Below are 12,013 nucleotides of genomic sequence, written 5' to 3'. Positions count from 1 at the left end.
TGGTGTTTATGCTCCACACAAGTATCCTCCCACCCCTCCTCTTCATCTCAGCCTATTAGGATATCCTTCTATTCATTTCCTCCTTCCTCCTGGTGTTTCTCTAGCTTCTTAAATGCATCTATGTTATTCACCCCAACTACTCACCATGGTGGCATGTTGTATGTTGTCACCACTCTTTTGAGTAAAAGGTTTATCCCAAATTCTTGTATTGGATTTATTAGTGACCCTTTTTTTTTTTTTGGTCTCTTCCACCCCAACAAATGGAAACCAGATGTATCAGCACACTGTACTCTGGCCATGAATTTTCTGAAAATTCTTCACAGGTTTAGCACCTAATCAGGGCAACCCTCAATCGCACAGAATGGAGGAACGATGCTCCTCTTTCAAGCAGGATGCGGAACAAATATCAGAACTGCATTGCTATAGCTGTACTAGGCCTCTAAGTTGCAGTTCTTGACAGAGTAGTTTTTATAAATAGAGATGAGTCCTCAATGCAATTTTTAATCTTTTAAAAAACCTTGATGGTCAAATTTAGAGATTTTGGCCTGTCCTTTTTAAGATAAGGAGCTCACAGTACACGTGTAGTGCCATTTTCCTGGGCTTTTTTTGCTGTGTATATACACGCTGAGCCATTTCAGCAGTTAACAAGGCAAAGTGAAGCTGATGCCTTAGATTCTCCACACGGTTACTCTTGGAACTGGTCTCTCAAGTTCAACCTAAAACCACAATAGGTCCAGCCTTATTATTTCATCTGTCAACATTTATGAATTGACATTTTCTGGTTTCACTCTCCTTTTCCAACCTCCATCTGTTCCCATCTTATTACAAGATTTTTTTTTTTAAAAAAACAATTTCACAGGTGTGGGTGTCACTGGCTAGAACAGTATTTATTACCCATCCCTAAGTATCCTTGAGAAGATGGTGGTGAGCTGCTTTCTTGAACCATGTGGTGTAGGTATACCCACAGTGCTGTTAGGAAGATGAACGATTATCTGATAGGCAAACCCCCTCTTAACGTTCAAACCTCTTTGTTGGAAACTTGTTTGTCTGCTTTACTGCTATTTATTGTGTTACTGTTTCTCTGAACTTGTTCCTCCTGAGCATCATCTTGCAAATTTTTGTCCTCCCCTCCTTCGTCACTATGTTGAAAACCAGAATCATTGCAGTCTCCTGCTTTATTCATTCCTTCCCTGGAACCCAGAACTGTGGAATTTCTTGTCTCCCTCAGACTTTCCCTTCCTATTTCAATCTAGAGACTTTTAAAACCCAGCGTTGGCATCCAACGTTACGTGGTTATATCTATTCAAATCTATTCGGAAGTTTGGGCCCTTGTCTTTTGTCAACATTCTTGAATTTTAAAAAAAGGGTGCTTCCTTCTCACCTTGCTCTGTATTCTTTGGGTAATTGAGAGGATTTCCTATGAGAAGGAACCTATGTTTGTATCAGCACTGTCTCTCTGCCCTAGCTTTTTTGGACAGTTTGGAGGGTTTTACTGCTGCCTTCTGGTGACTGGGTTGTGTAGTTTAATGCATTTGCCCATAGGATTTTAATCTTCAGATCTTGGAAACTCAAGCCATTGCACCCTAATTATAAATCCTTTTTTTTTAAAACAACATTAAAATTGTTCTGTTTCTGCCTCAGGAGCTTCAGAGGATAGGGACTTTGCAGCCTGTGTATGAAAACATGGAACAAGGTCATTCAGCCCATTGAAACCACTTAATGCATTGTAGGAGCTGGTTCTCTAATATTTCTGAACAGAGATAGCCTTAATCAGTGTAGGAAAGAATTTTGTAATGGTTGCTGGTTTGTAATTGCATCCCTGTTGTGACGACTTGTTTGTGCCCCTCAACAGGCAGGGAAAGAAAGCAAAGTTAGCTTTTGTCAGTTTTCATTGTGATTACTTCAGTAACCGCCACAGACAACTTAGTGGCCAGCCACCTGAGTGAGGTAACTTGACTGGCTAAATTATTAGCTTAAGAGTAATTCAATAAGCTTGTTATATCAGCTTGGTGTTTCATTTTCCTCACTGCAGATTGGACTCAGTAATTCTAATTTTGTGGCTCCTTTCTGCAGCAAGCTCTCACAAACAACTATGATGGTAAATTAATCTGTTTTAATGATGTTGATTTGAGGGATACATATTAGCCAGGACACTGGGAGAAAGTTTCCCTGCTTCTCTTCAAATAGTGCCCAAGGGATCTTTTATGTCTACCCATGTAAACATTAATTTTATTAAAACTTCTGAACGTGACCACATAAAGGAAATTGCTGCATGTTAACAGACCAGCCTGCAACCTGGCTGTGTGTCCTTGCTAACTTAAGCTCATATCACAGCATTCTCTATACCTGACCTGGAAACTGGCTGATCTGTTTTGTTTTGAATTCCACTTAACCTTTTGATTCCCTTGCCTAACCAGAATCTATCCACCTCTGCCTTAAAAAATATTCAATGACCCTGCCTCCACTACCTTCGGAGTCAGAGTTCCAAAGTCGTAAAATCCTCAAAAATTCTCCTCATTTCGGTCCTAAAAGGGCAGCCTCTAATTTTAATACCATGACCCCTAGTTCTGGACTCGCCCACAAGAGGAACCATCCTTTCCATGTCCACCTTGCCAATACCATTCAGAATCTTACATACTTCAATCAAACCACCACTTTCTTTTAAACTCCAGTGGAAACCAGCCCAGTGTGTCTAACCTTTCACTATTAGACAACCCACTCATTCTAGCTATTAACCTAGTAAACCTCCTCTGAACCACCTCCAACGCATTTACATCCTTCCTTAAATAAGGAAACCAAAACTGCGCACACTGTTCAAGATCTAGTCCCACCAATGCCCTGCATAACGGTAGCATAACATCCTTACTTTGATAAAAGCAAAATACTGCAGATGCTGGAAACCTGAAATAAAAGCAGAAAACGCTAGAAAAGCTCAGCTGGTCTGGCAGCATCTGAAATCTCCGTAGATGCTGCCAGACTTGCTGAGTTTTTCCAGTGTTTTCTATCCTTACTTCGATGCTCAATTCCTCTCGTAATAAAGGATAGCATTCCATTAGCCCACCTTAATTACATGCTGTAGCTGCATACTAACTTTGTGATTCATGCACTAGAACACCTCTGCACCCCGGAGTTCTGCAGCTGTTCACCGTTTAAGTAATACTCTGCTTTTTATTTTCTTCCTGCCAAAGTGAACAACTTCACATTTTCCTACATTATACTCCATCTGCCAGATTTTTGCCCACTCAATCAACCTATCTACGTCTGTCTGCAAACCCCTTATGTCGTCTTCACAATTTACTTTCCTACCTATCTATGTCATCTGCAAATTTAGCTACCATGCCTTCACTCCCTCATCCAAGTCATTGATATAAATTGGTAAAAGTTAAGGCCCCAGCACAGATCCCTGCGGGAGTCCACTTGTCACATCCTGCCAATCAGAAAAGGACCATTTAGAAATACTCTTTCTGCCAATCAATCTTCTATCCATGCTAATATGTTACCTCCTACACCATGAGCTTTTATTTTCTGCAGTAACCTTTGATGTGGCACCTTATCAAATGCCTTCTGGAAATCTAAGTGTAGCACGTCTACAGGCTCCCCTTTATCTACAGTGCACGTTACTGTCAAAGAACGCTTATAAATTGGTTAAATACTATTTCCCTTTCACAAAACCATGCTGACTCTTGATTATCTTGAGTTTCTCCAAGTGCCCAGCTATAACCGCCTTAATGATCGATTCTAACACCTTCCACACAACATACATCAAGCTAACTGTCCTATTTTTCCTTAGTTCTGGTGAAGAGTCATACGGACTCGAAACGTTAGCCGTATTCCTCTCCGCAGTTGCTGTCAGATCTGCTGAGTTTTTCCAGGTATTTTTGTTTTTGTTTCAGATTCCACAATTTTTTGCTTTTAAGCTAACTGGCATATAGTTTCTGTTTTCTGCCTTCCTCCCTTGAGTAGAGGGGTTACATTTGCTAGTTTCCAGTCTGATGGAATCTTTCCAGAGTCTAGCAAATTTTGGAAAATTAACACCAACGCATCCACCACCTCATTAGCCACCTCTTTTAAGTCCCGAGGATGAAATCCATTAGCACCTGGAGACTTGTCAGCCTGCGGCTCCATCAGTTTACTCAGTACCACTTCCCTAGGTGATTGTAATTTCACCCAAGTTCCCCCCTCCCTTCCACCTCCTGATTTAAAGTTATTACTGGAATGTTTTTGTATCCTCTGTAGTGAAGCCAGAAGCAAAATATTTATTCATTTCATCCACCATTTCCTTATTATCTACTATTAACTCCCCACTGTCACTTCTAGAGGACCAACATTCACTTTACTTATGCTTGTCCTTTTTACATACCTGTAGAAACTGTTTTTGCAATTCTAGCTAGCTTCCTCTCATACTCTAATTTCTTTCTCCTGATTAACCTTTTAGTCAGACTGTACCATTCTTTATATTCTGACCAATCATCTGACCTGCCACTCATCTTTGCACAGTTTGATACCTTCCTTAACTATTATAGTTAACCACAGATGGTGGGTCCTCCCCAAAGAATTTCTCTTAATAGTAGGGATGTACTTATTCTGAAATATCGCCTTAAAGGTCTGCCGCTGTTTCTCTATTGATTTATCTCCTAACCTAGTATCCCAGTTCACTTCAGCTAGCTCAGCTTTCATGCCCATCTGGTTGCCCTTATTTAAGTTTAAAATACAAATCTTAGACCCACTCTTCTCCCTTTCAAACTGGATGTAAAATTCAATCATGTTGTGGTTGCTGCTACTTTGGTCACTCTGAGGTCTTTAATTAATCCTATCACCTTGCACAAAACCAAGTCTAATATAACCTGCCCTTTAGGTTGGTTCCAGAACGTGCTGCTGTAAGAAACTATGTCAAAAGCATTCTATGAACTCCTCATCCAGGCTACTATTGCCAATCTGATTTTTCCAGTTTGTGTAGATTAAAATACCCATGATTATTGCTAACCCTTTATCACAAGTACCCAATATTTCTTCTTGTATACTTTGATCTACATTGTGGTTACTGTTAGGGGACCTGTAGACCACTCCCACTAGTGACTTCTTTCCCCTACTGTTCCTCATCTCCACCCAAACCAATTCTACATCCTGATCTCCTGAACCAAGGTTATCCCTAACTATTGCACCAGTACCATCTTTAATCAAAAGTGCTACCACTCCACCTTTACGTAGCTTCCTATTCTTCTTGAATATCAAATACCCCTCTATTCAGGACCTAATCCTTGTCATCCTGCAGCCATGTCTCCCTAATGGCTATCAGATCATATTTATTTACTTCAATGTGCACTGTCAATTCATTTACTTTATATGCATTCAGATACAGAGCCTTTAGTTTTATCTTTTTGTTATATTTGTAATGTCTAATCTTCACTATTGGTATATTCTCAGGTTTTATCTATGTCCCTTCCTGCTATTCTCTGACCCTCATTTCCCATATTACTTTATGGTGCCCTACCTTGAACCTACCCTTGATTTGCCACATGAGCACAAGCATAATCCCTCACCACGCCCTCCTTGTTTAGTTTAAAGTCTTCCCTACTTCCCTAGTTATGCAATTCGCACGAACACACAAACCAGCACAGTTCAGGTGTAGACCATCCCAATGGTACAGTCCCCCCTTTCCCAGTACTGGTGCCAGCGCTCCACAAACTGGAACCCACTTCTCCCACCCCAGTCTTTGAGCCATGCATTCATCCCTCTAATCTCATTTGCCCTATGCCAATTTGCATGTGGCAGAGGTAATAATCCAGAGATTACTAATTTAAGTTCTGCTTAATTTGGTAGCTAGCTTCTCGTATTGACTATGCAGAACCTCCTTCCTTGTCCTGCCTATATCATTGGTACCTACGTGGACCACGACACCTGGATCCTCCTCCTCTCACAGCGAGTTCCCCTCCAGCCCTGGGCAGATGTCCCAAACCCTGGCACCAGGCAGGCAACACAGCCTTCTGGACTCTCGCTCTTTGCTATAGAGAACAGTGTCACTCCCCCCCCACTATACCGTTCCCTACTACCACTACATTACTGTTTGCTCACCCTGCTTGAATGGCTTCCTGTACCATGGTGCCATGGCCTGCCGACTCATTCACCTTGCAGACCACTCTTGCCCTCACAGGTTGTTTGCACCTCAGGCCTGTTTGACATTTTGCAAAGTCTGAAGCTCCTCCACTACTGTCTGCTCAGTCCCATTTCCTGCTTCACTCCCGGTCATATCCTCCTGTCCCTCACAGCTGACCAAAATAGACAACCCTCTTCTAAGATGCATGACCATCTCCTGGAACAAGAGTCCCAAGTGTTTCTCCCCCTCCCTTATCTTGCACAGTGACTGCAATTTGGATTCCAGATCAATAATCCTGAACCGGAATTCCTCTAGCTGCTTACACTTTCTGCAGATGTGTTTGTCATGGATTGCCTCAGTGTCCAAAAGCATCCACATTCCACAGCTGCAACATAACACCTGTCCTAAAATCGTTTCTTAAATTATTTAGTTAATTTAATTACCTAATTAACAGAATAATTCCTGTGTATATTACACCTCTTTTCCCCCATTTACCAAATTCCTATGCAAACCTAATTCGCACTCAGAGTCTCCATCTCACTCCAACATAGTTGCCTGTCTCCTCACATGCCCCTTACTGATCGTGCAGTTTGGAAAGCTGGTCTCTTTTATAGACCCTCCGATGAGTCACTAGCTAGTTTAGTTTCCTGCTACAGTAATTAACACCACTTGAACCAACTGCTTTCAGGTGATTGACAGATAACTGACACTCCAGGCAGATTTCTGTTTAACAAGCTAACCTAAGTAACTTGAAGATTAGTACTATATCCACTCTTGATTTTTAAGTCCTTTTCAGGTTTTAACTATAGATTTCCAGAATTTACCACATGAACCTAATTTGCTACTCACTTGGTCTCCGTCTCACTTCAGTGTAGTTACACGTCTCCTCGCGTGCCCCTTACTGATCCCCTCCATCCTCCCAGCTGGCTGCTGAATGAATGTTAAGATTTTAGGTCATTAAAATATGACCATTTTGTCAAAAAGCCAGCAAGTTATTTGTTTGATTTAAATAAATTAAACCCAGTTAACCCTGAAAGGACTTCTCTGATATGCAAAAACATATTAGCCCTAGATAAAGCTAGGAATTGAATTGCCTGAAATGTTTTCCTTATCTGATAAAGTCTGGAGAACATTACCATTGATTTGGCAGCAAATAACTGCTTCCACCCAACACAGGTATATTGTCCACTTTCCCAATGTGCAGTTGCAAGCCACAGAACTACAGCTCTCCAGTCCAGTACAGTAATGCCAAAGGTAGAGACTTGGGGCCGGATTGACTCCACGGACCATTAAAAACGGTGGGTGGGACCTGGATGCTAAAGTCCATTTCCGATTGATCCAATTTTTGCTGGCAGGCGAAGGGGCAGGGCATGAATCTCGCAAGCAATAAACCCAAACTCAGCAGGGTCATTTGAACTTCGGGTCTGTTTGAACTCAGCCCTACTTTGGCTGTTTCAAGGGCCTTAACCAAAGTGTGGGAGTCACAAGTTCATGGAGGAGACATAAGCGCTCTTGAAGGGCAGATAAGGTCTGTTTAAGTGTCATGATCTAAAGTTTTTTTTGAATTCCATGCTCTTTAAACTTAGGAGGAGAAAACAGGCTAAAACTGTCAGACTGTTTTTAAAAGAAATGTCTGCTGCTCTGCTTTGATTGACAGGCCATCTGGTGTGGGTCACCATCTATTCCCACAGTTTCAAAAAAGTTTTTTGACATTTCCCAATGGTGGTTGTTATGTCATTGAGTGTTTGGCTGAGTTTCAAAGTTACAATTATTGCAGCAGGGGGTTCTGAGTTCACAGTTTGACAATTTAAGGAGGCTATTAAAGGATTGGCTGTCTTTGTGGGGTCTGAATATAAGTTTGGTTTTACAAGAGATTGAACACTTGAAGAAATTTAAAAGTTCCCTTATCATCTGCCATAAACCCAGTCTAGCAGCTATGTCCTTTAGGACTCAGCCAGCTTGGTCAGTAATGGTGCTACCGTGCCACTCTAGGTGATGGATATTGAAGTGCCCCAGCCAGAGCACATTCTGCATCCTTGCCACCTCTGCTTCCTTCAAGTGGTGCTCAACATGGAGTACTGATTCATCAGCTGGGATGGTGGGGGTGGGGTGTGGTGCAGTATGTGCTAATTAGAAAGTTTACTTGCCCATGTTTGACTTGATGCCATGAGACTTCCTGGGTCTGGAGTCAATGTTGAGGACTCCTAGGGCAGTTCCCACCCGACTGTATACCACTGTGCTGCCACCTCTGCTCAGTCGGTCCTGCTGATGAGACAGGACATATCCAGGGATGATGATGGTGGTGTCTGGGACATTATCTGTGAGGTATGATTTCATGAGTATGACTATGTCAAGCTGTTGCTTTTGTGTCTAAGTGGATGCTGAGTGGTCCACCCAGTTTTCCATTCCTTACAGACTTTGTAGCAGTTTGATACAACTGAGTGGCTTGCTAGGCTATGTCAGGGCATTTAAGAGTAAACCACATTGCTGTGGGCCTGGAGTCATACATAGGTCAGACTGGACTGGGTGAGGATGGCAGATTTCCTTCCCTGAAGGACATTAGTGAATCAGATGGGTTTTTATGACAATTGAGTGACCTTGTATGAAAACATGCTTGAGCATGGATGTTTGGTGAAGATATGATGGGGCTAGTTTACGATGCTCTTTATAGATAACCCAGCATTAATTATCCATGCATCCATCCAAGAATGGGCAATGAGACACAGGGTGTGGACACGTGGGGAATCATTTCCAGGCATGACTTATCAGAGAGAAAATGAAAGGGACGGAGTAGGGCCAGAAGGCACTCCCCCTTCAATTCCCTTGTTTCATCTTTTCTAACACTTGCACCACTCAGTCAGATGTTCTAGCCAAGCAATCACACCCCAGTTTCTGCCAACTCCTTTCTTGGGAAGACCCCTGGGAGGCACAGAGCTGTGGTAGGAGTGAGTCACTTGCCAAATTTTCCTACTAATCCTTGTGGGTAGTAAATCAGCCTTCATCCAGCCCTTCCCTATTGTCATTCCTTGAATGGGGAAATGCAACCCATGGCCTCCCACCCTGGGCCACAGCACCCTGTGACCCACCCTGTACTGAATAATATATTCTTGTATAATTTATGGTGAACCAGACATAACAAAGACAGAATCACTGGCTGCATTACTCGGTGAAAGACAGTAAAAGGCTGGATTTCCACCACTGATCCGGGTAGCTTGAGTCAGGAGATTTCCTGACTTGGCAGACCCGCCTCTGTTTAAAGGGCCCCATTAGACCCAATTTTTGCTCCAGGGGTAAGGTCTGCCGACCCTTGAAGCAGATCCTAGGCAGCCACGGGGATGGACGTACTGATTGGAAGGCTTGTCTCTGTTCTTTGGAATTCCTTCCCAGTCGTTTTAGAAGCTGTTAGGCCGCTAGCCCACTCAGTAACCCCCCCCGCCCACCCTGCACCCTCATGCCCCACCATGTCACTTCCATTGCCACTCATCCAATATCTACCATAAGCAGACTTCAGGAACCGTGGAGATGAAAGATAAACAAACTTCTAACAATCTAATACAGCTGTCACTAAGCAGCATGCAATAGACAGAGCTAAGCGATCTTACAAGCAACGGGACAGATCTAAGCTCTGCAGTCCTGTCACATCCAGTCATGAATGGTGGTGGACAATTAAACAACTCACTGGAGGAGGAAGTTCCACCAATATCCCCATCCTCAATGATGCAAGAGCCCAACACATCAGTGCAAAAGATAAGACTGAAGATTCGCAACAAGCTTCTGCCAGAAGTGACGAGTGGATGATCCATCTCCACCTCCCCAGAATCACAGATGCCAGTCTTTAGCCAATTTAATTCACTACATGTGTTATCAAGAAATGGCTGAAGGCACTGGATGCTGCAAAGGTAAAGGTCTTGACAATATTTCAGCAATAATACTGAAGACTTGTGCTCCAGAACTTGCCGCATTCCTAACCAAGCTGTTCCACTACAGCTACAACAGGCATCTATCTGGCAATGTGGAGAATTGCCCAGGTATGTCCTGTACACACACAGCAGGACAAATCCAACCTGACCAATTACCCACCCAATCAGTCTACTCTTGATCATCAGTAAAGTGACAGAAGGAGTCATCAACAGTGCTATCAAGCAGCACTTCCTCAGCAATAACCTGCTCACTGATGTTCAGTTTGGCTTCTGCCAGGATCACCCAGCTCCTGATCTCATTACAGCCTTGGTTCAAACATGGACAAAAGAGCCGAACCCCAGAGATGAGGTGAGAGTGACTGCCCTTGACGTCAAGGCAGCATTTGACTGAGTGTGGCATCAAGGAGTCCTAACAATACTGGAGTTGATGTGAATCTGGGAAATCTCTGCACTTTGGAGTCATATCTAGCACAAAGGAAGATGATTGTGGTGGTTGGAGATTAATCATCTCAGTTGCAGGACATCACTGCAGGAGTTCCTCAGGGCAGTGTCCTAGGCCCAACCATCTTCAGCTGCTTCAGTGACCTTCCTTCCATCATAAGGTCAGAAATGGGGATGCTTGCTGATGATTACACTATTCGTGGCTCCTAAGATACTGAAGCAGTCCATGTTCAAATGCAGCAAGACCTGGACAATATCCAGGCTTGGGCTGGCAGGTGGCAAGTAACATTTGCCCCACACAAGTGTCAGGCAATGACCATCTCGAACAAGAGAGCATCTAACCATTGACCCTCAATGTTCAATGGCTGAATTCCCCCACTATCAATATCCTGGGGGTTACTATTGACCAGAAACTGAATGGACTAGCCATATAAATACTGTGGCTACAAGGGCTGGTCAGAGGCTAGGAATCCAGCAGTGAGCAACTCAGCTCAACTCCCCAAAGCCTGTCCACCATCCACAAGGCACAAGCCAAGAGTGCGATGGAATACTCTCCCCTTGCCTGGAGGAGTGCAGCTCCAACAACACTAAAGAAGCTGGACACTACCCAGGACAAAGCAGCCTGCTTGATAAGCACCCCATCCACAAATATTTACTCCCTTCACCACTGATGCACTGTGGCAGCATTGTGTACTATTACAATAGGCACTGCAGCAATTCACCAAGGCTCCTTAGACAGCATCTTCCAAACCCATGACCACTACCATCTAGAAGGATAAGGGCAGCAGATGCTTGGGAACATTACCACCTGGAAGTTCCCCTCCAAGCCACACATTATCCTGACTTGGAACTATATCGTCGTTCCTTCACTGTCACTGGGTCAAAATCCTGGAACTCCCTTCCTAACAGCACAGCTGGTGTACACGGACTGCAGCGGTTCAAGCAGACAGCTCACCACCATCTTCTCAAGGATAATTAGGGATGTACAATAAATGCTGGCCTAGCCAGTGATGCACAAATCCCATGAATGACTAAAGTCAGGAGCAGGAACTTTTGCTGCTGCTTATCTGCTTTTGTCAATTTTACCCTCTCTCAACCCCATCTCACCCTTTTCCCAAACTTTGGAGACTGTAGCCAGGTGTGCCTGTGTGTCACCCTGTTAAAATCTGAAATTCTGGTCATTCCAATGCAGTGGGCAGACTAATGGATGATTACACTAATGCAGCAGTTCATTAGAGGTCAGTGGGAGGGGTTGGGGTTTGTGGCCTTGGTTTGTGCTCAGCTCATTCACATTGGTGCAGTCTGTAACTTGGGGTAGGGTGAAACTGAGTAATCATAATTAAATGAATGTTTTCAGAGTGAATGCAGACGTAAACTAGTGAAAAACCCACTGGTGTGGCATCAAAATACAGCCTCAGTTATGCAAAGGTGGGGCCCTGTGAGACAAGAAATGTAAACTATAATTACTATCCATGAACACTCATGTTTGGTTGAATGTAATGTGTACCGTAATCTACTGGAAACTTATAAACTACTAGCAAATTCCACTTTCAAGTAC

General features: G+C 43.3%; 1 protein-coding gene across 7 annotated transcripts in view; it reads left to right on the top strand.

Annotated features, from left to right (window-relative positions):
- Positions 1-12,013, top strand: part of sipa1l3 (signal-induced proliferation-associated 1 like 3) — a 203,414-nt gene that overhangs the window by 171,820 nt on the left and 19,581 nt on the right. The window lies entirely within an intron of this gene.

Source organism: Carcharodon carcharias, chromosome 34 (genome assembly GCF_017639515.1).
Source record: "Carcharodon carcharias isolate sCarCar2 chromosome 34, sCarCar2.pri, whole genome shotgun sequence".
NCBI lineage: Eukaryota > Metazoa > Chordata > Chondrichthyes > Lamniformes > Lamnidae > Carcharodon > Carcharodon carcharias.
This window is presented reverse-complemented; position numbering and strand designations above follow the sequence as displayed.